General features: G+C 40.8%; 2 long non-coding RNA genes across 3 annotated transcripts in view; one reads left to right on the top strand and one right to left on the bottom strand.

Annotated features, from left to right (window-relative positions):
• Positions 1–5: 5 nt before the first annotated feature.
• LOC107000244 (uncharacterized) lies at positions 6–21117 on the top strand. Of its 2 annotated transcripts, XR_013398242.1 has the most exons (6): positions 6–504; positions 2619–2694; positions 4586–4704; positions 9938–10035; positions 10991–11173; positions 18500–21117. It is a non-coding gene; the product is annotated as an uncharacterized LOC107000244 (long non-coding RNA). The 2 variants fall into 2 exon arrangements; XR_013398241.1 differs by lacking the exons at positions 9938–10035; positions 10991–11173; positions 18500–21117 and adding exons at positions 993–1025; positions 4791–5915.
• LOC144331247 (uncharacterized) overlaps positions 17317–22816 on the bottom strand; it is a 37812-nt gene continuing 32312 nt past the window's right edge. Inside the window, exon 5 of the long non-coding RNA XR_013398243.1 lies at positions 17317–20532. This is a non-coding gene — a long non-coding RNA (uncharacterized LOC144331247). The remainder of the gene's footprint in view (positions 20533–22816) is intronic.

The raw sequence follows: 22816 nt of genomic DNA on the forward strand, positions 1-22816 counted from the left end.
GAGCCGAGCGCGCGGCGGGTGTCCAGGAGAGGACGCCTGTTCGACCTTCGAGGACCTGGAGGATACGGGGAGGTGGCCGGAGGGAGTTCCCGAGGACAGGTCTTCCTGTTCCCGCCGAGCAGGTGTTGGCGCTGCCAGGCCCGGCCTGGCGGGCACGGGCTAGCAGCCAAATACGCAGCGTCTGTGCTCGGGACGCGAGTGTTCGGCCAGGACGTACAGCTCCCGAGCCCGCGCGGGCGACCTTGACCACTTTGGTCGGCTGTTTCCCTCTGAGGGAAGTGTAGCTGTGCTGCCAGCCTTGGTCTCTGGCAGGGAAAGTCCTTCCAACAGGGAGGGGTGCCCACGAATTCCTTTTTGCCGCTCTTCTATTAATAGTTTGAGATTTTCCTCCCCGGTTCCTTGCAGAGGGCCTGGTGCTCAAGGACCTCGGGATCTGGGCGCGGCGTCCCTTCCCAGCTTCCTCCCGCGCGCACCGGACCTGATCTTGCTGTCGTCAGCTGGCTGGTACCCAAAGTGCCTCTTCGTCAGGCTGTTCCTTCCCCGTTCGAGTCCTTCCTCCCCAGGAGCCCTGTCCATCTGTTGACCTTCAAGACCCAGAGCGAATGCCACTTCATCCATGAAGCCTTCCCTTAACCCTTATTCTGGCCAAAATGTCTCTTTCCTGTGCTTCTGTACTTTTAAAAATTTTAGAAAATGCCTTTGTGGTTAAGAACCTATCCCCGGGACCGGACTATCTAGGTTTAGATTCTGGCTACCGCTTACGAACTTGGCAGGTTTAGTCACGTTATTTTAACCTTTCTGTGGAAGTTCCTGCTCTGTGGAAGTAATAGTATTTTCCTCAGAGTTGGTGTGGGGATTTTGTGAGTTATTACATATACGAAGTGGTTAGTTGCATATAAGAACCACTCTCTAAATGTCAGCTATTGTTACCATTGCATATCTGCCACATCCTTCGTAGATAGTAAACTTTTTTTTTTTTTTTTAACTTTTAGGTTCAGAGGTACATGCACATGTTTGTTTTATAGGTAAATTGCTTGACAGGTGGGTTTGGTGTACAAATTATTTTGTCACCCAGATAGTAAGCATAGTACTTGACAGGTACTTTTTCTGATCCTCTCCCTCCTCCCACCCTCTACCCTCAAGTAGGTCCCGGTGTCTTGTTCTCTTCTTTGTGTCCATGTGTTCTCAATGTTTAGCTCCCACTTATAAGTCAGAACATGTAGTATTTGGTTTTCTCTTCCGCATTAGTTCACTTAGGATAAAGGTCTCCAGCTCCATCCATGTTGCTGCAAAGGACATGATCTCTTTCTTTTTTATGGCTGCATAGTATTCCATGGTGTATATGTATCGTATTTTCTTCATCCTGTCTGATGGGCATGTAGGTGATGGGCATTTCAGTTGATTCCATGTCTTTACGATTGTGAATAGAGCTGCAGTGAACATACATGTACGTGTGTCTTTATGGTCGAACGATTTGTATTCTTTTGGGTATAGACCCAATACTGGGATTGCTGGGTCGAGTGGTAATTCTGTTTTAAGTTCTTTGAGAAATCGCCACACTGCTTTCCACAGTGACTAAGCTAATTTATATTCCCACCAGCATTGTATAAGCATTCCCTTTTCTCCACAACTTCACCAGTATCTGTTATTTCTTGACTTTTATTCATAGCCATTCTGACTGGTGTGAGATGATATCTCATTGTAGTTTTGATTTGAATTTCTCTAGTGATTAGTGATGTTGAGTATTTTATATGCTTCTTGGCCATGTAGCTTCTTTTGGCTAGGGACCTGTAAGTCTCCCTAAGTTTCTTGCACTTACTAAGCCTTCAACAAATGGTAGAAGAGTCAATTCTCTTGGTGTTTCAGAAGAAAACAATATCACAGCCCCTCTCCAATGGATAGTACTATAAATCTTAAAATGAATTTTCATTCAGAGTAATAAACACAAGCCAAAGTTTTGTAGATATGTAACATCTGTCAACTTTTTGTGTTATCTACTTGTTTTCCGAAACACTGCTTCTGGTTTTAAAGGTAACTTCCCACAGTGTTTCACTAATAGCATTTTAAGCATTACAAGTTCAACACTGAAGGTCAAATGACAATGAACTTTCAGTGCTTCCAAAAGCAGGGGCAGAGGGCAACTGCTGAGGGGGACATTGTATAGCCTAACCTTCTCAGAATTTGATTTAAAAGTATGATCTTCACAGCGTTGGCCAGCAATATCATGGTCACTCCCTACGTCATTCCCTGGGAGAAAAACAGCCCTAGGTTACCTAAACACTGTTGGCTAAGACCAAATATTTATTAACATCCTAAGCAGCCCCATAATCAAGCCAACGCTGATAGGGACAAAGAAGGTGCCATGTGCAGTTTTTCTCCATGTCCCCGCAATATCTGATCTGAATTTTAAAAAGGGCAATTACTGGGGGAGAAGGAAGCCTATATATTATGTAGGATCCAAGTCTCAAACTGCTTTCCTAGGGAGTGTGAGGTTCTTGGAGATTAAGTGCAGTACCTTTCTGTCTTGAGTCCTGTAGGCTGCCCTTCTAATTTAATGCCAGTCTTGAAATAAACAGAATGCTTTCCAAGTCATCGCTAATTTTAACTCTTTGGCTTAGAATTGATTCAACACTGCCTCCTTGCTGAATGGATAATTCAAGCAAAAGACTCAAGAGCTGGATGCTACCCAGACAGGTAGGCAGCCAGATGAAGTGAGTGCCCAGGGAAAGGGCAGTAAGGGTCAGAAGAGAAAGAGGCTGGTGTTGTCACTGCCTCCTGCCTTCCTTATGACTGTCTGTTCAGGAGTCGTCCTAGCATCTCCCTTCTGCCGTGCTCCCTTTCCTGAAACCTTTTCTTCAAAAGAAGTGGAAAAGAGGAACAGGGAACCCGTATAGCAACAGCATCACCTGGAATGAATTCCGTTAGAACATACTGTCTTGGAAATCTAAAGCCTGCAGGGCTGGACAGGCAAGAAGAGCAGTGAGCACTGCATGAACCTATAAGCAAATCAGCATGTGGATGGTTTTTTGTTTTTTGGGTTTTTTTGAGACAGTCTTACTCTGTTGCCTAGGCTGGAGTGCAGTGGCACGATCTTGGCTCACTGCAACCTCCGCCTGCTGGGCCAAGGTGATTGTCCCACCTCAACCTCTCAAGTAGCTGGGACCACAGGTGTGCACCAACATGCGCAGTGAATTTTTGTAGAGATGGGGTTTCGTTATGTTGGCCAAGCTGGTCTTGAACTCCTAGGCTAAGCAATCGGCCTCCCAAAGTGTTGGGATTACAGGCATGAGCCACTGCACCAGGCCACACATGCTTATCTTACTCAGTCTTGCCCCTGAATACCCAGAAGGCCTAAACTTAGGAAAAAGTCAGGGGAGGGATGAGTTTATCATTCTTTGCACTCAAGCACAAAGTGCTTTGGAGTCGTTATATTTGGGTGAGTGCTTGCACTATGAGTAGGATATTATTTAGAAGCTGAGTTGTGTGCTGAGCAAATACTTCTTTAAAAATCAAAGCTGTATGAAGAGATCTGTTCTAGAGTCACAGTGTGGCTAAATAGTGTGCTATAAGATAAGCATAGGGCTCCTGAGGTGGTGCTGTTCTCCCACTGTAATGAGTTTACTGTTCTTGCTAAGGAAAGTGATCCTTTATCAACCTCTCCTCTCAAATGAACTGGCTTGTTTCCTGAGTGTGCCTTCATGGAACCATGTCTCCTCTTCCCTCAGTTCTCTCCTTCCCTCCCTTATGTATGACTCCTCCCATAATGCACACACATGGATTGAACCAAGTGAGGATATTTATCTGCTTCCTACCTCATAGAAGGGCATAGAGTGGACAGGGTCTAAGGTTAGTTCCTGAACTGAGCACCCACACATGCAGAACTTTATTTAAAGCTGCTGAAACTTTTGTATAACAGATAGATCAATAGGACTGAAAACTGATGGTTTTACCTGCTTGTTGAACGTGATTAAGTTCCATGGCACCATTTTAAAATTGTGCTGTATAGTTTTTGTATGTTGCTTAAGAAGCAGTTTAGCCTAATGGTTAAAAGCATGGTCTCTGGAACTAGATTTCCTCTGTATGCCTCAGTTTCCTCATCTGGGAATAATAATAGTTCTACCTCATGGGGTTGTTATGAGGATTAAATAATTTAATTAAATGATTTCATACAACTCTGAATTGTACTTGACACTTAGTACTCAAATATTAACTGGGCCCATCATTATCATTACAGATGTTGTTTACAAGCACTTGCCTTTGAGATTTGTTTAGCTTTTTTATTAAATTATGAGCAGCATAGTAGAACAATACATAGGCTTGGGCCTGGAATCAGATTCTAGCTTTGCCTGTTACTAGTTTTGAAACTTTGAGTAAATTACTTGATGTGTCTGAGTTTTAATATTCTTATATGTAAATTATTTTTTAAAAGGATTTTGCTTAGTGTTGATATACACACATTTAACACAGTTATGGAAATTATTATTTTTACTATTGTCATAGATAAGAAATTAGCCCCTGGGTTGCTGGAGGGTGGTAATGGTTAGGCAAACTCTCTTTGAAGTCTGCTTGATCTGGCCTCTTGCAGGCATGTACTCCGAAATATTTTTCAAATGGAAAAGAAGGCAGAGAACACAATTTTCAAAATATCTAGAGGCCTCCGAGAAGTCTTTGTAGAGATCTATAAAATCTCAAGGCAATTTAAAGGTAATAAGACAACTTTATTAATAATTAAAATGTAAATGTTAATGATAGCCCTTTGTATACCTATATTATCTTTTTCTGAATAATAGAAAATGTTTTAGAAACACTATTCTCTCCACATCCTGGGGCCGCAGCCTTCTCCAAAGAAACACAAAGAAGGAAATGAATTGCCTTAGCAAAAAAACAAATAAAGACACTCCAAATAACAGAAGAATGGGAAAGCTACAGACCTTGAAGTCAGAAGAAAATTTCCTCTCCTTGCCCTGTTTCTCCTTAAATGGATCACCAGTACAGTCTCTTACTTCTAGAGCCACGTTAAGCCTTTTTCCCCTAAGTTGTAATGTCCTTTTGGTTGCATCATGTCCTAAGATGCAAGATGGTACAAGATGAAGGTATATGAAGAGATAATGAAGAAAACAAATTCAATGTATTTGCCAAGAACACAGTCTTTTAAATAACTCTTAAAGGGTTCGTTTAGAACAATGTAATAGATTGTGGTAATCTAGTACACAAAGCTAGTAGGAATCTCATGTATTAATAATATTTCAACATTCAGCAGTAGAGGGCAGCACTGTCCTTTTGCAAAATGTTGCACACTCTTGAGAAGGAAAATAAAGGCAAAGCTCCTGACCCCTCTGTGTTTACTTTTACCATAAAAAGAAAGAAAAAAAAAAAGAATTGGAGTATTTTTATTATGGTTTAGGTGATGATGTATAAAGAATGTCAGAGCCTGGATTGCCTGGAAGTGGTACACCAGGTAATGCGAAAAACACGGAAGGTTTGAGGTCCCCCACTCAGGATATGGGTTCTGTCTAGCAAAGATAAACAGTAGCTTGACCCTGGGTAATCAGATAGGGTTATCGTATGAACAGACTTAATGCTTCTGCACTTTCTGGATAGAAGTCAATCTACTGAAATAGCAGGATGTGGTTTTAAAAAATGTGTGTAACTCGTATAGTCTTAGCCCTTTCTGCTGTGTTAGTGTTGCTCTCTGTTATACATGGGTCAGGTCAGAACTATCTCAAATACAGTATGTGTATTATGACTTTAAGAAATGGTGTCAGACATGATGGGTAAGGAATGTCTTTCATGGGACTGCAGTTGGCTAAATGGCTGTGTATAAATAGTGAAATTGAAGCCTTGTATGCTCGTCCTCATTCTATCACAGTATGATTTGAGTTTCCCTAACCAGTAAATAGCAAAAAAAAAAAAAAGATCTGTTATTTTGTACTAAAAGTTACTTGATGCTCTTTAGCAGGATGACAGAATAATTCTAATTTTAGCAAATATAAAACCATGGTAATTCTAGCACATTTGGATTCTGTTTAACCCTGAAAACACTTTTGGCAGCAAATCTTCAATGCCAATTTAGATAAATCCCACTAGGAATAAGCACTGAAAGACATTGAGTCTAGTTCCCAGCTCTACCATGTGAAGTTGGGCAAATTACAACCTCTGAGCTTTTATTTCGCCTGTTAAATGGAGATAAGACCTCCTAGATTTATTAAAAGGGTCAATTTAGAAAATATATATTAAAATGGTTTGAAAGCCACTTAAGTACCTAACAAATATTTCTATCCCTGTAGCTGAAAAAGATTCCTGCCTAGAAGACTTTATGACTCTTCTCATTTGGTATCATTCTATTGCCTGAGATTGTTAATTAACTTTTATGCATACTTAATATTTTCTCCCAACTTGGTTGCTAGTTCCTTGAGAACTGAAACCATCAATTGCACTTCTTGGTATCCTCCACAACAAGGTATGTAGGTACTCAAATATTTGTTGGTTGATTAAAAACATAAACCGCAAGACATAATTAACTCTTTTTAAAATTGTGGTTAAAAACATGTATTTACCATCTTAACCATTTTTAAGTATACTGTATATTAGTGTTTACTATATGCACATTGTTGTGCAACACCTCTCTAGGACTTTTTCATCCAGATTTCTTTTTTTTTTTCTTTTTTTTCTTTTTTTTTTGAGACAGTCTTGCTCTGTTGCCCAAGCTGGAGTGTAGTGGCACCATCTTGGCTCACTGCAACTGCTGCCTCCCAGGTTCAAATCGTTCTCCTGCCTCAGCCTCCTGAGTAGCTGGGATTACATGTGCCTGCCACCATGCCTGGCAGATTTTTGCATTTTTAGGAGAAATGGGGTTTTACCATGTTGGCCAGGGCTGGCCTGGAACTCCAGACCTCAAGTAATCCACCCACCTCAGCATCCCAAAGTGCTGGGATTACAGGCTTGAGCAACTATACCTGGCCTAGCCATTTTCTATAAACCTGAAAATAGATGCCAGAAAAGAAGGTGCCGCTATAAAATGCTTTCATGAGTGATTTATGTCTAACATACAATTAAACATTTATGAGCAGGAAATTATCAGGTTAAAATATAAACTCGCTTGCCAATTATTTGATTTTCAGGATATCTGCCTTTTGTTAATTACTGAAAATAAAGTATTATTTCTAATCACTATTGGTATCACAATAGCATTTTTATTTGGCCAGTATGTGTGAGGCCTGGAGTATGGAGGAAAACTGTCCCAGAAAAGGACCTTGCATTGGCTGTAGAGAGTTCTGGAATGCTCAGGATGGCAAGATTGTATTTAACTCTTAAAAACAATGCACCTTTTCAAGCACAGATTTTCATCTGATGTCGTGACTATCAATTATGTCAAATTTGTTTGATATATTAAAAAATTGGTTTTCTCCTTTGCACAAAATAAATTCTAGATGGATAGATTTAAATATTTTAAACAATATTGGGAAAATAATATTTTAGAAACATAGTATTAGGGTGGAATAGACTTTCTTAATCATAGCACAATCTCAGAAGCTATAAAGAAAATAATTGACTTTGCATGGCTATAGACACCATAAATATGTGATAACATGGAAGAATATTTGCAACATGCTTATTAGTCACATCTATTATATACTCAGAGCTTCACTGTATTGGTGGAAAATGAGGATATAAAGAAATTCAGAAAAGAAATACAAATAACCAATAAACATACCCAAAATCATCCTCATTATTAAATTGAAGCCACTCTATCAATGTTTACCCATTAGACTGACAAACATTTTAAATGTTGAAAAAATAGTGTTGAGGGGAAAGAGCACTGACATGCACTACTGGGGAGACTGTCAATCAATAAAGCCTTTTCTTAGAGTGCATTTTGGTAATAACAGTCAAAATTAAAATGCACATAATACCATTTGACCAAGCAATTTCTCCTCTAGGAGTCTATCCTAAATAAATTTATACAAGTTTTCAAAGATAGGTATGTAGGCATACAGTTATGCATTGTAGCTTTGCTTTAATAGAAAAAGAGTAAACACATGTATTATTTTTGGAACCTAAAAAAAAATCAAGTTTTTACTGAAAGAAAAAATGACAGGTTTGAAGCAGGACAGTGGCCATGGAAGTTGGAATCCACTAAGGCATGTGTAACAACTCACCTGCTGAGTCAACAAAAATAAATAAAAATTTTTAAAAAACAGGCTTGAGAGACACTTCACAGGAATAGAAAACTAAGACTGTTTCTATCAATGATAATGAAGTAGAACAGACAGGAAAAAATAATTCTCCAAAGCAAAGTATGTATGTGTGTAGTAACTTAAAACTTCAGATATTATGAGAAACTATTTTTAAATAAAGAACAATGTGGTGTGCTATAGTTTAGAGTTGATCTGGAAACCCGGGGAGCTATTGACGCTCCTTAGTTAATAAAATAATAATTTTTAAAAATATGAATCCCCATTATCCATAGCAAACTAACGCAGGAACAGAAAACCTAACGCAGGAACGGAAAACCAAATGCTGCATGTTCTCATAAGTGGGGGCTGAATGATGAAGAACACATGGATACATGGAGGGAACAACACACACCGGGGCCTGTCGGGTGGGAGTAGGAGGAGGGAGGGCATCAGGAAGATAGCTAATGGATGCTTGGCTGAATACCTAGGTGACGGGATGATCTATGCAGCAAACCACCACGGTACACATTTACCTGTGTAACAAACCTGCACATCCTGCACATGTACTCCTGAACTTAAGAGTTGAAGAAAAAAAAATGACTACCACAATTCTGTATCCAAAGTCCTAGAATAGCTCCTGACATCAAACATGATAAATATTGGCTGAAGGAATGAATGAGGATATTTGCACCCGAGTTTTTATAAGAATAGATGTAAAATTGCCTAATGACTATTACTTGGTCTGCAACAAGTGTTTAATAGATACTAGTTCACTACTTATACTTGCCTAACACATCACAAAGTTTTATTTATTTAAAAGAATTTATATAGTGCCTGTTATATGCTGGGTACTGTTCTAAGTTCTTTACAAACACTAACTCATTCAAGTTGTATCAAGTGAAGTAGGTGGTCTATTCCATTTAACAGATGAGGCAATTGAGGCAAAGAACAATTAAGTAATTTGCCCACGATGGCACAGCTAGACAATGGTGGGGATATGAACACAGTCTGCCTCCAGGGTCACTTCTCCACGGTGCCATATTGCATCCCACATGGTAAAAACTTACTAAATGTAAGAATGAATAAAATGTTACTGTTTTTGAAATTACATTATGCTTTTGCCCCAGAGAGCTCAGAATATTTTATACCAAACCATGCCTAAAAATCATTCCCACAACTTCCCTTTGAGGTAGAGCATATTTCTAAAATATTGTTTTAGTATATTACTGGTTTACTAGTTGTGTTTAAAAAGAACATGGGAGGTCATTGTTCCTATGATAAAGTCACAGTATTTGTTTTTTGACATCATATTCATTTCCATGACAACAGTTCCAAGTTCCAAACACAGAAACATCTTGCTCTGGAAATGGAAGAGGCATGGGGCCTACAGAGAATTACATAACAATGTCAAAATTGTTTAAAGGGGTAAGGTTGTGTGTGTGTCTTTTAATCTTTTGCGTAACTAAAGAAATGAGTCTCCAACTTTTTCAATCAATAATCTTTTTTTTGTATCTAAGCTTTGTAGGCTTTTCCTTTTTTAAGATGGAGTCTCTGTTGCCAGGCTGGAGTGCAGTGGCGTGATCATAGCTTATCACAGCCTCAAATTCCTGGGCAAAAGCAGACCTTCTACCTCAGCCTCCCAAGTAGCTGGGATTATAAGCACAACCCACCTGTTGGCTAGTTTTCGTTTTTTGGTGTTTTTTTTGTTTGTTTGTATTTTGTTTTTTTGTTTGAGTTGGAGTTTTGCTCTTGTTGCCCAGGCTAGAGTGCAATGATGTGATCTCGGCTCCCGGCAGTCTCCGCCTCCTGCATTCAAGTGATTCTCCTGCCTCAGCCTTCCAAGTAGCTGGGATTACAGGCAAGTGCCACCATGCCCGGCTAATTTTACATTTTTAGTAGAGACGGGGTTTCTCCATGTTGGTCAGGCTGGTCTCGAACTCCCAACCTCAGGTGGTCCACCCACAGCCTCTCAAACTGCTGGGATTACAGGCATGAGCCACCGCACCCAGCCAGTTTTCATTTTAACCGTTTAACTCCATTCCATAACAATACCAGTGTTTCTTTTTTTCATGATTCATTCATTCATTTATTCATTCATTCCATAAATATTTATTGACCATCTACTATGCTCCAGCATTGCACTAGGTGCTAAGAATAACATAGTGAACGAAAAGACAAAATCCCTTTCTTCACGGATTGTAATCTAATGGGGAAACAGTAAGAGTATTGCACAAGTAAAATACTAAGATTACTAAACTGTAACCATATATGAGTGCTACAGATCTTAGTAATCTGAGATTACTAAGATACAGCCATGGTAAGTGCCACATATCTTCATGGGAAAAGTCCATGAAAGCATAAAATAGAGGGAATTAATTTAGTTGAGGCCAGTTCTTTCCCCCTCAGAATCTTCCACCCAGCACGGATAGTATTCCACTTCTAATTCCTACCCCAGCTATACCTCTTAGACCTTACAGTTTGCACGTATGACAAAGTTCTGGAGTCCATGTTGGCAGCCAATGTTTTCAAGAGAAAATGGCCCATTAAAAATAATATTTTTAATTTATTGTCTTGTCACTTTATTATTGCTTCTAGCTTTTTTCCCAAAAGACAAAAATATCACTTTAAAAATCTAATTTGCATTCATAAGATATAAGTACTTTTCTCTTTGTGTTTCTGTTGGGAAATGTGAAGAATGAGACATTTCCTGTAAGAATAACATAGATCTTTATCAAGTTAAAGAAAGACACAAATATCAAGAGAAAGTAGAACCAGAAACATCTATTTGTGTTTGTTATTCTTATTCTACATAGGACAAGAATCTCCAAAGGTTAAAAGGAAAACATACTGGCACTGCCCAAAGAGGACAGCCCTGTCATTGGTGGTACGTGGACATCACCGAGTGACACGCAGCATCTCCTTCATGTGTGATGGGCATGGGGGCCAGAGCTAGGCTGCAAATTCTCCTCTGGAAGACCATTGTGTCAAAAGAGCAGGTAATGGGCACAGACAGGTCAAGCTCAGAGTTGGGGCCTCTGGTTCCCCCAAGGGAGGACTGGGCTGTGAGTGAGGCATGGAAAGCAGTGCAATGAGAACTAAAGGGTCCATGAGCTCCATCAGCATCCCCCAGAAGGGAAGGTTATATATAGTCAGAGGCAAGAAACAATATTGGAAAAGCTCCAGAATTATAGATGGTGTGACAACCAACAGCTTAGAATGCCTTTAATGCCATATTCAGGACATGCCCCTGTTTAGGGCAAGGGACCCTAAGATGAAGGACACCCTTGCTTAGCTGATGTAGAGGAAGGGCTTCTTTGTCTCCCACCCTTCCCCACCCTGTATTTCCTTCTCCTTTCACTTCTTTGTTATGGTAAGTATTTATCATTTCGATGACATATAGTTTCTTCTAGGGAATTTCCTTCTTCCTTGTATTGAGCTGACTTTTATCTAGGTGCTCTAATCAAAGATTGGTCCTCAGACCAGCAGTATAGCGCCACCCAGGTGCTTGTTAGAAATGCAAAATCTCAGGCCCCACCCTGGGCCTACTAAATCAGGATCTGTGTTTTAAGATGATCCTCAGATTTTACCCAAGCACAGTAAATTAAGAAGCATCATTTTATCCCCATGAGCTTCCTGGACTGTAAAATGGACAAGGTCATTCCTGATCCACCCTGCTCACAGCTTTGAAGGGAAGATGCTCTGAGACTTAAAAAAATAGTAGTAGTAGTAGTAGTAGTTCTTGTTGTTGTTTTTGGCTGGACGAGGTATGCCTGTAATACCAGCACTTTGGGAGGCTGAGGCAGGCGGATCACAAGGTCAAGAGATCGCGACCATCCTGGCCAACATGGTGAAACCCTGTCTCTACTAAAAATATAAAAATTAGCTGAGCATGGTGGCATGTGCCTGTTGTCCCAGCTACTGGGGAGGCTGAGGCAGGAGAATCACTTGAACCTAGGAGGCAGAGGTTGCAGTGAGCCGAGATCGCACCACTGCACTCCAGCCTGGTGACAGAGTGAGGCTCCATCTCAAAAATAAAGAAAGAAAGAAAGAAAGAAAGAAAGAAAGAAAGAAAGAAAGAAAGAAAGAAAGAAAGAAAGAAAGAAAGAAAGAGATCATTTTCAAAAGATAAAAGTGCAATAGAATTATTAAATACCAAATGTATTTGCACCTGGACAATTTGACTTATTCAAACTTTTTTAGAGTAAACAAAGATTAATCAATGACTATTTGTTTCCATAATTGGTTATATTAAATATTATCTTGAAATGTTCTAGAGTTCTATTTTATTTTGTTTAGATCAATGATTCTCAATCCTTGCTACACTAGAATTTTCTAAATTTTTCTGCAAGTCCAAAGTCTGAGCCCTATTCTCAAAAGATTCTGATTCAGTGGAAATGAATCTAACATACTGCCAGAGTTGAAAACCACTGATAGTGATGAGTCATGAGATGAGCAGAGTTAGATCCATTGTGTAACAAGCAAACATAGAAATGCTAAGGGGCTAAAAATTGCTTGAAAAATATCGCTTGAGCTTTGCTACTGACCCTGCAAGGCTACCTCCAGGAATGTGTCCTGCCAAAATATTGTACAAAGATGTATGTGCCTGAAGGCTCGTGGCAACATTGTTTGTAATAACAAACATAATGGAAACAATTTTAATGTCCACCAATTAGTGAGTGATTACATAAGTAGGGCACATCCATATGACGCAATACTGCACTGTTAAAATTAATGAGGCAGACCTATATGTACTGCTGTGGAAACATCTCCAAGATATATAATTAAGTAAAACAAAACACAGTTACATAACAATATGTGATACATGAACTCATTGATGTAAAAGCTAGTGCATATATACATGCACATATACATAAACGTCTAGAAAGATTACTGAAGGACATGCACCAAATTGTTGACACTGGTTACATCTGGGAATAGGAATGGGAAGGAAAGGGACATTTTGCTATGTAAACCTCTAAACATTTTACAACAAAAACATATTCATGTACTACTTGCGTAACTATTCAAAACATATTCCAGGGCTGTCAGCTGTCATACCATCTATAATCCTGGATAATAGACTATTTAAGCTATTATTTTAGTATTACGATTTTGAATGAATAATTCTATAATAAATAATATAGTGGTTGACAAAAAAAGCAAATCTAAATATAAACTCAAAACAAAAGCTCCTAGGACACGCAGGGTTTTTGTTATGGAGCCTGTCACTTCTTGACCCTCAGATGCCTGGGACTGTATTTCCCTGACTTCTCTGGACACCCTCCCTATCCAATGTTATGCTTAGCATTGACTCTAACAGCCTCTCTGGTTCCTTGGAAAACTCACCCAGGCAAGCACTGTACTTCTAGGAGGATCTTGATGTTAGTACTTTGTAAATTCTTCTTTGGTCCAGCCCTAAAAATCACTGGGGACAGACAGCCATCTACAACTCCGCCTCGCTGAGAGTTAGGTCGCCTCCTTTTCAGGCAAGTGAGAAAAGTACACTGATTAAGCTGCAGGAGAAGGGATCTGCATCCTGTCTAGGAGAAATCCTCGAAGTCTGCTGTGATAGCTCTTCCTCTTTGAAATGGTGATTAAGCATTGGAAGTGCATAATGAGAGAAACTACTTATAAATCTGTGCCTCTCAGCTCCAGGCCATTTCTTTTTCTCTAGGAGAAAATCAAGGATTTTGCCCTAATGGCATTGGAACAAAGTCAGGGCCGAGGCAGGCCGACAGAGAGGGAGGCTTCCAGCCCTTGGCAGCCCTGCTGACAGCTCGTTAGGAACTGTCCCTCTCCAGCTCCTGTTTCATTTCTTCAAGTTACAAAGCCTGACAGAGTTTGATGGAAAAACCAAGGCGGTAATGTCCCCCGCAGCAGCCGAGGCCCTGCTCATCCATCTTTGTTTGACAGATACAGAGAGTAGATGTCACCTACAAAACATTTCACTCACCTGAACCAAGTGTGCCAGGATGGCCCTGTCGCCTTCAAAGGACCCAAAAGGAAGAATCCAGACCAAGGCTCGTCTACCATAATTGAGATTTCTCGCAAAAGAAAATCATTTTTAACAAGACAGTTGCTGCAAACCAAATGCTCATTCAAGTTCTCCTCAGAAAAGTACATATAATGCCTAATAATTCAAAGAAAGTTATACTTTGATTTACAAACATCTCTTCCAGGCTACATCCTCCAGCTGGTCTTTGAGGGCTGGCGACCATTTACGTTCTGAGAAGTCAGTCTGAAGTTCCACAAAGAGGGCCTGGGACTCTAATTTTGCTGGATTTTCAGAAAGGGGAGTGTAATGAAACAAAAATGCCTCTCCACTCCAGACAGCAGAGGCTGGGATGCATTGCTATCCCAAGGTCTCCTCAACTCAGCCTCTGTTAGTGGTTCTCCAACCTTAACATACCTCAGAAAAATCTGTGAAGCAGACTTTTAAAATGATGTTTAAAAAGATGTTTAAAATACAGATCCTGATTCAGAAGATCTGGAGCAAGGCCAAGGAATAGACATTTTTTGTTTGTTTGTTTTTTGTTTTGTTTTGTTTTTTGAGACGGAGTCTCGCTCTGTCGCCCAGGCTGGAGTGCAGTGGCGCGATCTCGGCTCACTGCAAGCTCCGCCTCCTGGGTTTACGCCATTCTCCTGCCTCAGCCTCCCGAGTAGCTGGGACTACAGGCGCCCGCCACCGCGCCCGGCTAATTTTTTGTATTTTTAGTAGCGACGGGGTTTCACCGTGGTCTCGATCTCCTGACCTTGTGATCCGCCCGCCTCGGCCTCCCAAAGTGCTGGGATTACAGGCTTGAGCCACCGCGCCCAGCCGGAATAGACATTTTTAACAAACTCTCTAGGTGAATCTAGCTGCAGGTAATCCTGGGGCCCCTTTGAGAAGCAATGCTACTACCTGCATCTGCCCAGGGCAGCACCTCCAGCCAGGGTTCCTAACAGCATCCTCAAGCAGCACCTCTTGGGGACAGCTCCCCTCCCCACTGGCTGCCAAGCCCAGACTTGGTTCTCAGCAGCTTTTCCTGTTAAAGGTAGAGCCAGTTCATCTTAAGGGTTCTTCTGAAGATAACAACAGTCCCCAGAGACCACTCCCTGAAGCAGAAGCATCTCCCAGAGACCATCCAGTGCCAACTTCTCGGATGCCCATCTGGAAGGCAACTCCCAATAAAGTCCCTGCTGAGCCCGATGCTGACACATGACTTTGTCATAGTAGCTGCTGATTTTAGCCAATTTGAAACCAGAGTTCAACTCTTAACCATTTTATCACCTTGCTCATATTCGTAATAACAGTAATTCATACAACAATTATTATGGGACTATTAAGTGCTAGATTAGGGGTTATGCTGTAAGCATACAGCGACAAACAAGACAAATACAGTTGGTCTTCCCAATCTGCAGCTTCCCCATCCGTTAATTCAATCAAATGCTGACTGAAAATATCTGGAACAAAAAAATTAAAAATTATAATAAAAATATAGCAATACAGTATAGCAACCATCTGTATAGAATTTACATTGTATTAAGCATTATAAGCAATCTAAAGATGATTTAAAGTATATGAGAGAATGTACATGTAAATACTATGCCATTTTATATAAGGGCATTGAACATCTCCAGATTTTGGTATCTGCAGGGGTCCTGGAACCAGTTCCCCCCAGATACCAAGGGACTCACAGCTGTTTGGCCTTCATGGTACTAACAATCTTGAGAGCAATCCAAATGTATAAATGAACTATTCCTTGCAGTGTGAGGAGAGCAGTTCTAGGAAATTGCTAGGTTAGGTGCTAACACACTAGCCTAGACAAGGAGGATCAAGAGGGGTTTCTCAGAAAAAGTGAGGTCTAAGCTGAGATCTAAATATGGGCACGAATTAGCCAACACAAAAGCAGGAGAAAGGGGGCTCACGGCTGAGGATATAGCAATTGCAAAGCCCCAGAGTTAAGAGAGCATATAACATGGTCAAAGAACTGAAAAGTGATTTGGTATGATTAGAGTGGAGAGGAAAGAGAGGTTTCAGCAATAAGACTGAAAAGGTACACTGGATGGGAAGGGTGTGTGGGATGGCAGGGGGATGAAGGGAAGTTGGTCAATGGATATAGACTTACAGTTAGAAGAAATATGTCCTAATATTCAGTTGCAGAGTAGGGTGACAATAGTTAGCAACAATGTATTGTATATTTCAAAATAGCTGGAAGCCAGGACTTGAAATGTTCCCAACACTTACAAATAATACATACTCCTGACTTCTTATACATTCCATGCATGTAACAAAATATCACATGTACCCCATAAATATGTAAAATATTTTGTATCAATTTTTAAAAAGATATACTGGACCCAGATTTAGAAGCACCCTATAAAATATCTTAAAGGGTTTTACTGTGTGTCTATGGAGATTCATTAGGTATTAGTCAAAGCATGTAGCTGAGGAGATTTGACCTGAGTTGATGTGTGCCATGGGCATGCAGTGGGAACTGAAGCTATGGGAAGATGACATTACCCAGAGAAGACCAAAGAGGGCCTCGGCCAGCAGCCTGAGAAGTGCCAGCATTTCAGGAATGGAAAGAGAAGGAAGAGTCCCCAAAAGACACTCAGAGAGGTAGTAAGAAAACATGAGAGGTGACGATATGCCCCAAATCACAAAGCTAGTAAGTGACAAACTTAGAATTCAAAACATCTCTAACATTCCAAAGCCATGCTCCTAACCTCAACATCTCTTAAATACTGTTTTCCCTTACTGCTTAAAATTACAGTTGATATAAAATTTTACTTATACATATTTTTCTAGGAATTCATTTATACAACAAAAAAATCGTCAAGGCATTTGTTGAGTGCATCCTTGAGTTGCATTAGGAAGCAAACTTGTGAAACCTGCCTCTAGCTGCCTCCACATTTCTCCCCTGGTGTGCCCTGCCATGTCTTCAGTTTGGATATGCTTTTGTTCCCCCTAGGAGTGTCCCCTAAGGGATAACCACATACAGTCCATTGACAAATGCTTAGGATTTCTCTCCAGAAGTGCTCCCACAGGTACACAAGGCACCGACAATTCTCCAAGGAGCAAACCAAACAGTAGTAATGATCATGTTCCTTACAACATGTGTGTCTTCTCCAAAACAAAGATCAATGGATGCTCTGGTTGTTTCTATTGTTTATTGTTTTATCAAAACAATACATGCTCATTCTAAATAAAACAAATGTAGGATATATAACATTTCACAAATATATAAAGCAAAAATAAATTATTAAATTCTCCTACCTGTCTCCCCCAACCTATTACCTGTAACCCCATTACCAGAAATATCCATGGCAAACAATTTGGTGTATATATATATACACACACACACACACACACTCCACACACACACACACACATACACATACACATACATATATACATACAATTTTTAAATTGAAAGGATTCTATTATCTATATTGCTCTGAGACTCGCTGCTTAAACTATATAATGATCAAACTTTTTATGTCCGTGTATATAGCTTTACCTACTTTATTTTTTCCACATACCAGCCCACAGTATGAAGGCGCCATTACTTCTTTAACCAGTCTTTTATTGATGACATTTGTATTGTTTCTGGGTTTTCTTGGCCTGCTTGGATTCCACAGAGTGTGAGGGGGCCCAGAAGAATATTGTTTGGGCTAAACTCTAAACTAAGCATTTTTTGGAATGTGACATTTTTTGTACTTACCTTTCCTCCCTCTCTGAGCTTGTTGGATATTTCTCTCCTGCTGGTCCCTCTAATCTTGCTGTTGCCTGATTTAAGGTATGTTTGTTGTTTTAAAGATTTCCTTACAGAGTCTAGGACTTTTTGGGGGATGTAAGTTCAACAAATAAACAAACTATTGTCCTAACTTTACATTCTTATTTTAGAGGATTTCGGGAGCACAGGAAGAAGTTCTCTTGTTATCTGGGAATCGGCTTAAAAACCTAAAGTCATGTTTGAACTGTGCTTTTCATTTCCCTCTAAAGAGCATCCCAGCTAGAGCTTGACTAAATATATTTAAATTGAAGGCATATCCTATAACCTCAAAGAGTTAACAGTCTCCTACAGTCTGTTGGGGAAGCATAATTGGCATTAGGGAAACAATTAGAGCACAGTTGAGTGCTAAATTATGTGGTACAAGCCCCTGGGCAACAGTGCAGGATGATGGCTCAGAGGAGTTCTCTGCCTCCAAGGGGAAAGTGGAACTTGAGCTGGGTTAGGAAGCAGGAAGTCACATTCTGAAAAGTCTAGGCAGAAGGTGTAAGGCTTTTCAAGTACCAGGTAACTTCTCATACCTTCTTGTTTTCTGACATTTTAAAGTTTTTGTTTCGGGCCTGCCTACCTCCATGAGCATGGAAGCTTGATGAGGTCAAGGACTCTGTCTTTACTGTTCACCACTGAATCCTCAGTTCCTGGAACAGTGCCTGGCACACAGTGGATGTTCCATGGATATATGAACGAACAAACGACCATGGTGTGTGTGAGGAACAGTGAGAAGACTGTTCTGTCTGGAAAGAGGTGTCTCTCTCTGGGACTAGGGGACTCTCCAACAGACCAGCAGAGGAGCAGCCAAGTGAGCCTCAACACACAGGAGCAAGTGGGGTAAACAGGATAAACAGGATGTGGGAGCCACTCACAATTGCCAAGGTGGACCTTGTATAGATTGCAATAGGGGACTTGAACCTGAAATCAAAACAAAAAACAAAACTGCTCTGCACAACCTACAGGACTCCATGTACTTGGTCAGCCAACAGCTAAAGTTGGAAGAAAAAAAAAGGATTTGTTTAGTCCTATCCTACCTTTCCCTTGTTAAGAACATAGGCAACTATTAATGTGATCACAATACTTTTATTAATGCCTACCATGATTGCATTCACTATTTAAGCAGATAGATTCATTGCTGTCTCATATTGAGCCAACTGCCGAACAAGAACTGGTCTGTTTTGTCATACATTGTTGTTTTGTAGGTCTATATTTTGTTTTCCATCCTATATTTGTGCAATTGATTGTTGGGTGTAAATGCAGTGCTTTGCATTTTTCCTGGTGCATTCTTATTGATTTGAGACCATCTTTCAGCTTATGGAATTCATTTAAAATCTTGATCCTATCATCAATCACAGCAGTTATCCTCTTAGCTCTGTGCATCCATACATGCGATCTACAAATGCCCCAAGGATGTGGATGCCTAGATCTAATTTGGAGAATCCTAAGGGGCGAGGAGTGTTTGCCGGCTGACTCACCCTCAGTCATGGGCAAAACCAAAATGATGTGTGGCCACTAGGACAGGGATGTGTGGGAAACTTCACGCTGGAGTTGGGAAAGGAGTAACTGTTGGAATTCCAGGTTGAGGCAGATCCAAGTCAGAATCTCTGGTTTCAGCAACCCAGAAAGATTTCTTCTAGGAAGCTGCTTTTATAAGTAAAAGGGGAAAAAATTGCTTGATAATTTTTGAGGCCTGGCAGGGATGGGGAAAGGGCATGTTGTTCAGTTTAGAAGCCAAACTAGGGGATGGGAAGAGGATGACTGGCCAGCTTAGACTGTTAGAGCTTGGGTCTCCTTGCTGGCAGGCGGATATTAAATTCACTTAGAATCAAGACCACTGTGAATATCTTTCCCCTCTTGCTCTTGGGAATAAATCCTACTTTGATGTTTTAAGCTGTTTCTCTTCTGTTAGCCACTCCCCAGGTTTTCACCCAAATCCTGCATGGGTCTCCTTTGTACCTTTCCTCTCACTCTGTCTCTGTTATAAAATCAATTACAATTTGCTTACATCTCCAGTTATGGGGGTACATTTTCCATCTGCTCCAAACATGCACACCCTTGGACTGCACCACTCCCCGCTCCTCCTGCCTCCCCAACCCAAGCCGCCTCCCCAGCAACTTTATCTTCCTAAGCAGCTCAGGAACACAGATGTTTTCACCCTGTTGCTCCAGCACAAGGGTATTTTCCCAGTGTCTCTCTGTGTGTATGCTCCAGGCACCGTCTCTCTGGGGAGGGAGAGAGTAAATGTTTTCATTCCAAACCCTCAGGGTCAGGTCTTGTTTGTCTAAACTGTGTTTGTTGCCGTAATTATCAGATTAGCTGATCTCTGACAGCAAGTTGGGGGTTGGAGAGGGGGGAGACTATTAACCCTCTGTAGGATGGTTGCTGTGCTTTCTCGTGAGAATACCTTTGGGAAGAGCTGTCATTTATCTTCTAACCTGGAAGATTTGTCTAGAATTCTTTTCACCAACCCTAACAGACCTTCATAATAGTCTGTTCTAAGTAAATCCAACCATCTAGCAGGCTCCACTGCTGGGATCCAACAGGCATTTAGCAGAGATGGAGGGTTGAAAGGGCATCTCTCCAGGGATCTGCTGGGAAGAGAAAGAAATGGAGCTTAAAGAGGATCTGGGTAAATAACTCTACAAACGGTGTCGGTGCCTCTTAGACCGAATAAGGAAGCCAGGAGTATGCACTGAACATCTTCAGCTTGTCCACCCGTCCCCTCCCGCTTGGCATAAGTGCAGCGAGGTTACCAGGCCCCACTTAGCATTGTTTGGGGATTTTCTGTTGTTTCCAAGATTGTTAAGATAATTTTTCACCGCTGCTGTTTTAACAAAACTAAATGTGTAGACATTTGTGAGTCTTTGTCATCAGACTCATATGGCTGGTGCTTTCAAAATGTTCACATATGCCCTTTCCTTCTGCCCACAGCACCCTTGAACTTCTATATGGTCTCCAAAGACATGATAAATACAGAGAATGTTCTCTCCTCTCAACTGTAACAGTAATGATTCCTTTGCATTTTAATTAAGTCTTTTGCACATGAATAAGTCTTGCATCCTCAAATGGACTAAAGACTCCTCGAGGACAAGAACTATCCTTCAGTCCCATACATAGGTTACCTGGCAAAGGACCCTAAATGCAGGTGTTTAATAAATATTTTTTGTTGACAGCATTTTTCCAAACTTCTTTTTTCCATTTCTCATCTCTGTTCCTTTCTGGGTTTGTATTTGGTTTTTAGTTACTTATGATGTTTACAGATCCTTTATTTATGGAATGGTCCTCCAATTCATACTCATCAACTCAATTCCTCCTCTTCTCTCCAAACACACATACACACACACACACACACACACACACACACACACACACGCAGAGAGACAGAGAGAGAGAGAGAGAGAGAGAAACCTTTACCAAACATCTGTATACCTAGTACTGTACAAACTTATTCTATGTGCAATTTCTTATTTGAAACCCACCGTGGCTTGTGAGGTAAGTACTATCACATGTAAGAAGGCAGAGACTCAGACTCAGAGAGTTAAGTAACATAAACAAGCTCCCACAATTGTAAGTTCCAGGTGTGTGTGACTCTAAAACCCATACAAATCCCATCTTGCTAGTTACTAAAGTGGAGAAAAGTTCAGATAATTAGAGAAAACATATGTTTTGCCCAAACCTAACTAAAACTCAACCAACCTAACTTCAGTATTTTTCCCCAACAAATATAGCTATAATAATTTCTTTGTAAAATTAAAAGAAGCTCAAACCCATACATTCTGGACAATATCTTATACAACAAAATCATTTTGATATTGTCTTAGCATATGTTTTAAAGTGAATTTGACTCATTCATCCATGTCCATGCTGTTTATAAAGCTGTCACTTCTTGCAGGCAAACATGATTTTTAGAATATTCTATGTAATCCACATACTGATTCATCAAACCGCTATTGAAAAGCTGCTGTTAACTTAGAATATCCCCATGTTCTGAGAAGACAAAAGTCTTTCGTCTTTATTGATGTTGCCAGGCCTGGTTCCAAATGTGGACAGGGCACAGGCAGAGATTCTTGGGAGGAAATGTTCAGAAGCAGAATTGGTCAGGGAGTTTCCATATGGTGCTCCTGGTCAGCCCCAGAAGCAGGTATCAGATGGATTTCCATGGAAGCAAACAGCCAGGGAGCCAGCTCTTCTCTCCCTCTAGGGAGGTGTTCTGTTCATTATGCAGCCAGCTAAGATGCTATCCTCATCACTCTTCTACCCAGGGTTTCCCTCTCTCTGGCACCTCCCTGCACTGCTCTTACGTCCTTCACCACAAGCCACACAGGAGGAAGATCCAACAGATCTTTTTTTTTTTTTTTTTTTTTTTGAGACGGAGTCTTGCTCTGTAGCCCGGGCTGGAGTGCAGTGACCGGATCTCAGCTCACTGCAAGCTCCGCCTCCCGGGTTTGCGCCATTCTCCTGCCTCAGCCTCCGGAGTAGCTGGGACTACAGGCGCCCGCTACCTCGCCCGGCTAGTTTTTTTTTTTGTATTTTTAGTAGAGACGGGGTTTCACCGTGTTAGCCAGGATGGTCTCGAACTCCTGACCTCGTGATCCGCCCGTCTCGGCCTCCCAAAGTGCTGGGATTACAGGCTTGAGCCACCGCGCCCGGCCCCAACAGATCTTGAATAGGTCAACCAAACTGTGTTTGTCAGTTCTGATAAGAGAATCAATTGTAGAGAAATTCGAATGACTATTTTGTTCCCAATCCAGAAACCCCTGTCCTAACTTGAATAAAAATTCACTGGGCTACATTCAGAAGGTTTTTAAAGAGCCTGGGAAATAGAAAGAGATGATACAAGGGCCTAAAGGGAAATTCAAAGAAGGGCTTATT

This window comes from Macaca mulatta, chromosome 9 (genome assembly GCF_049350105.2).
Source record: "Macaca mulatta isolate MMU2019108-1 chromosome 9, T2T-MMU8v2.0, whole genome shotgun sequence".
Lineage (NCBI taxonomy): Eukaryota > Metazoa > Chordata > Mammalia > Primates > Cercopithecidae > Macaca > Macaca mulatta.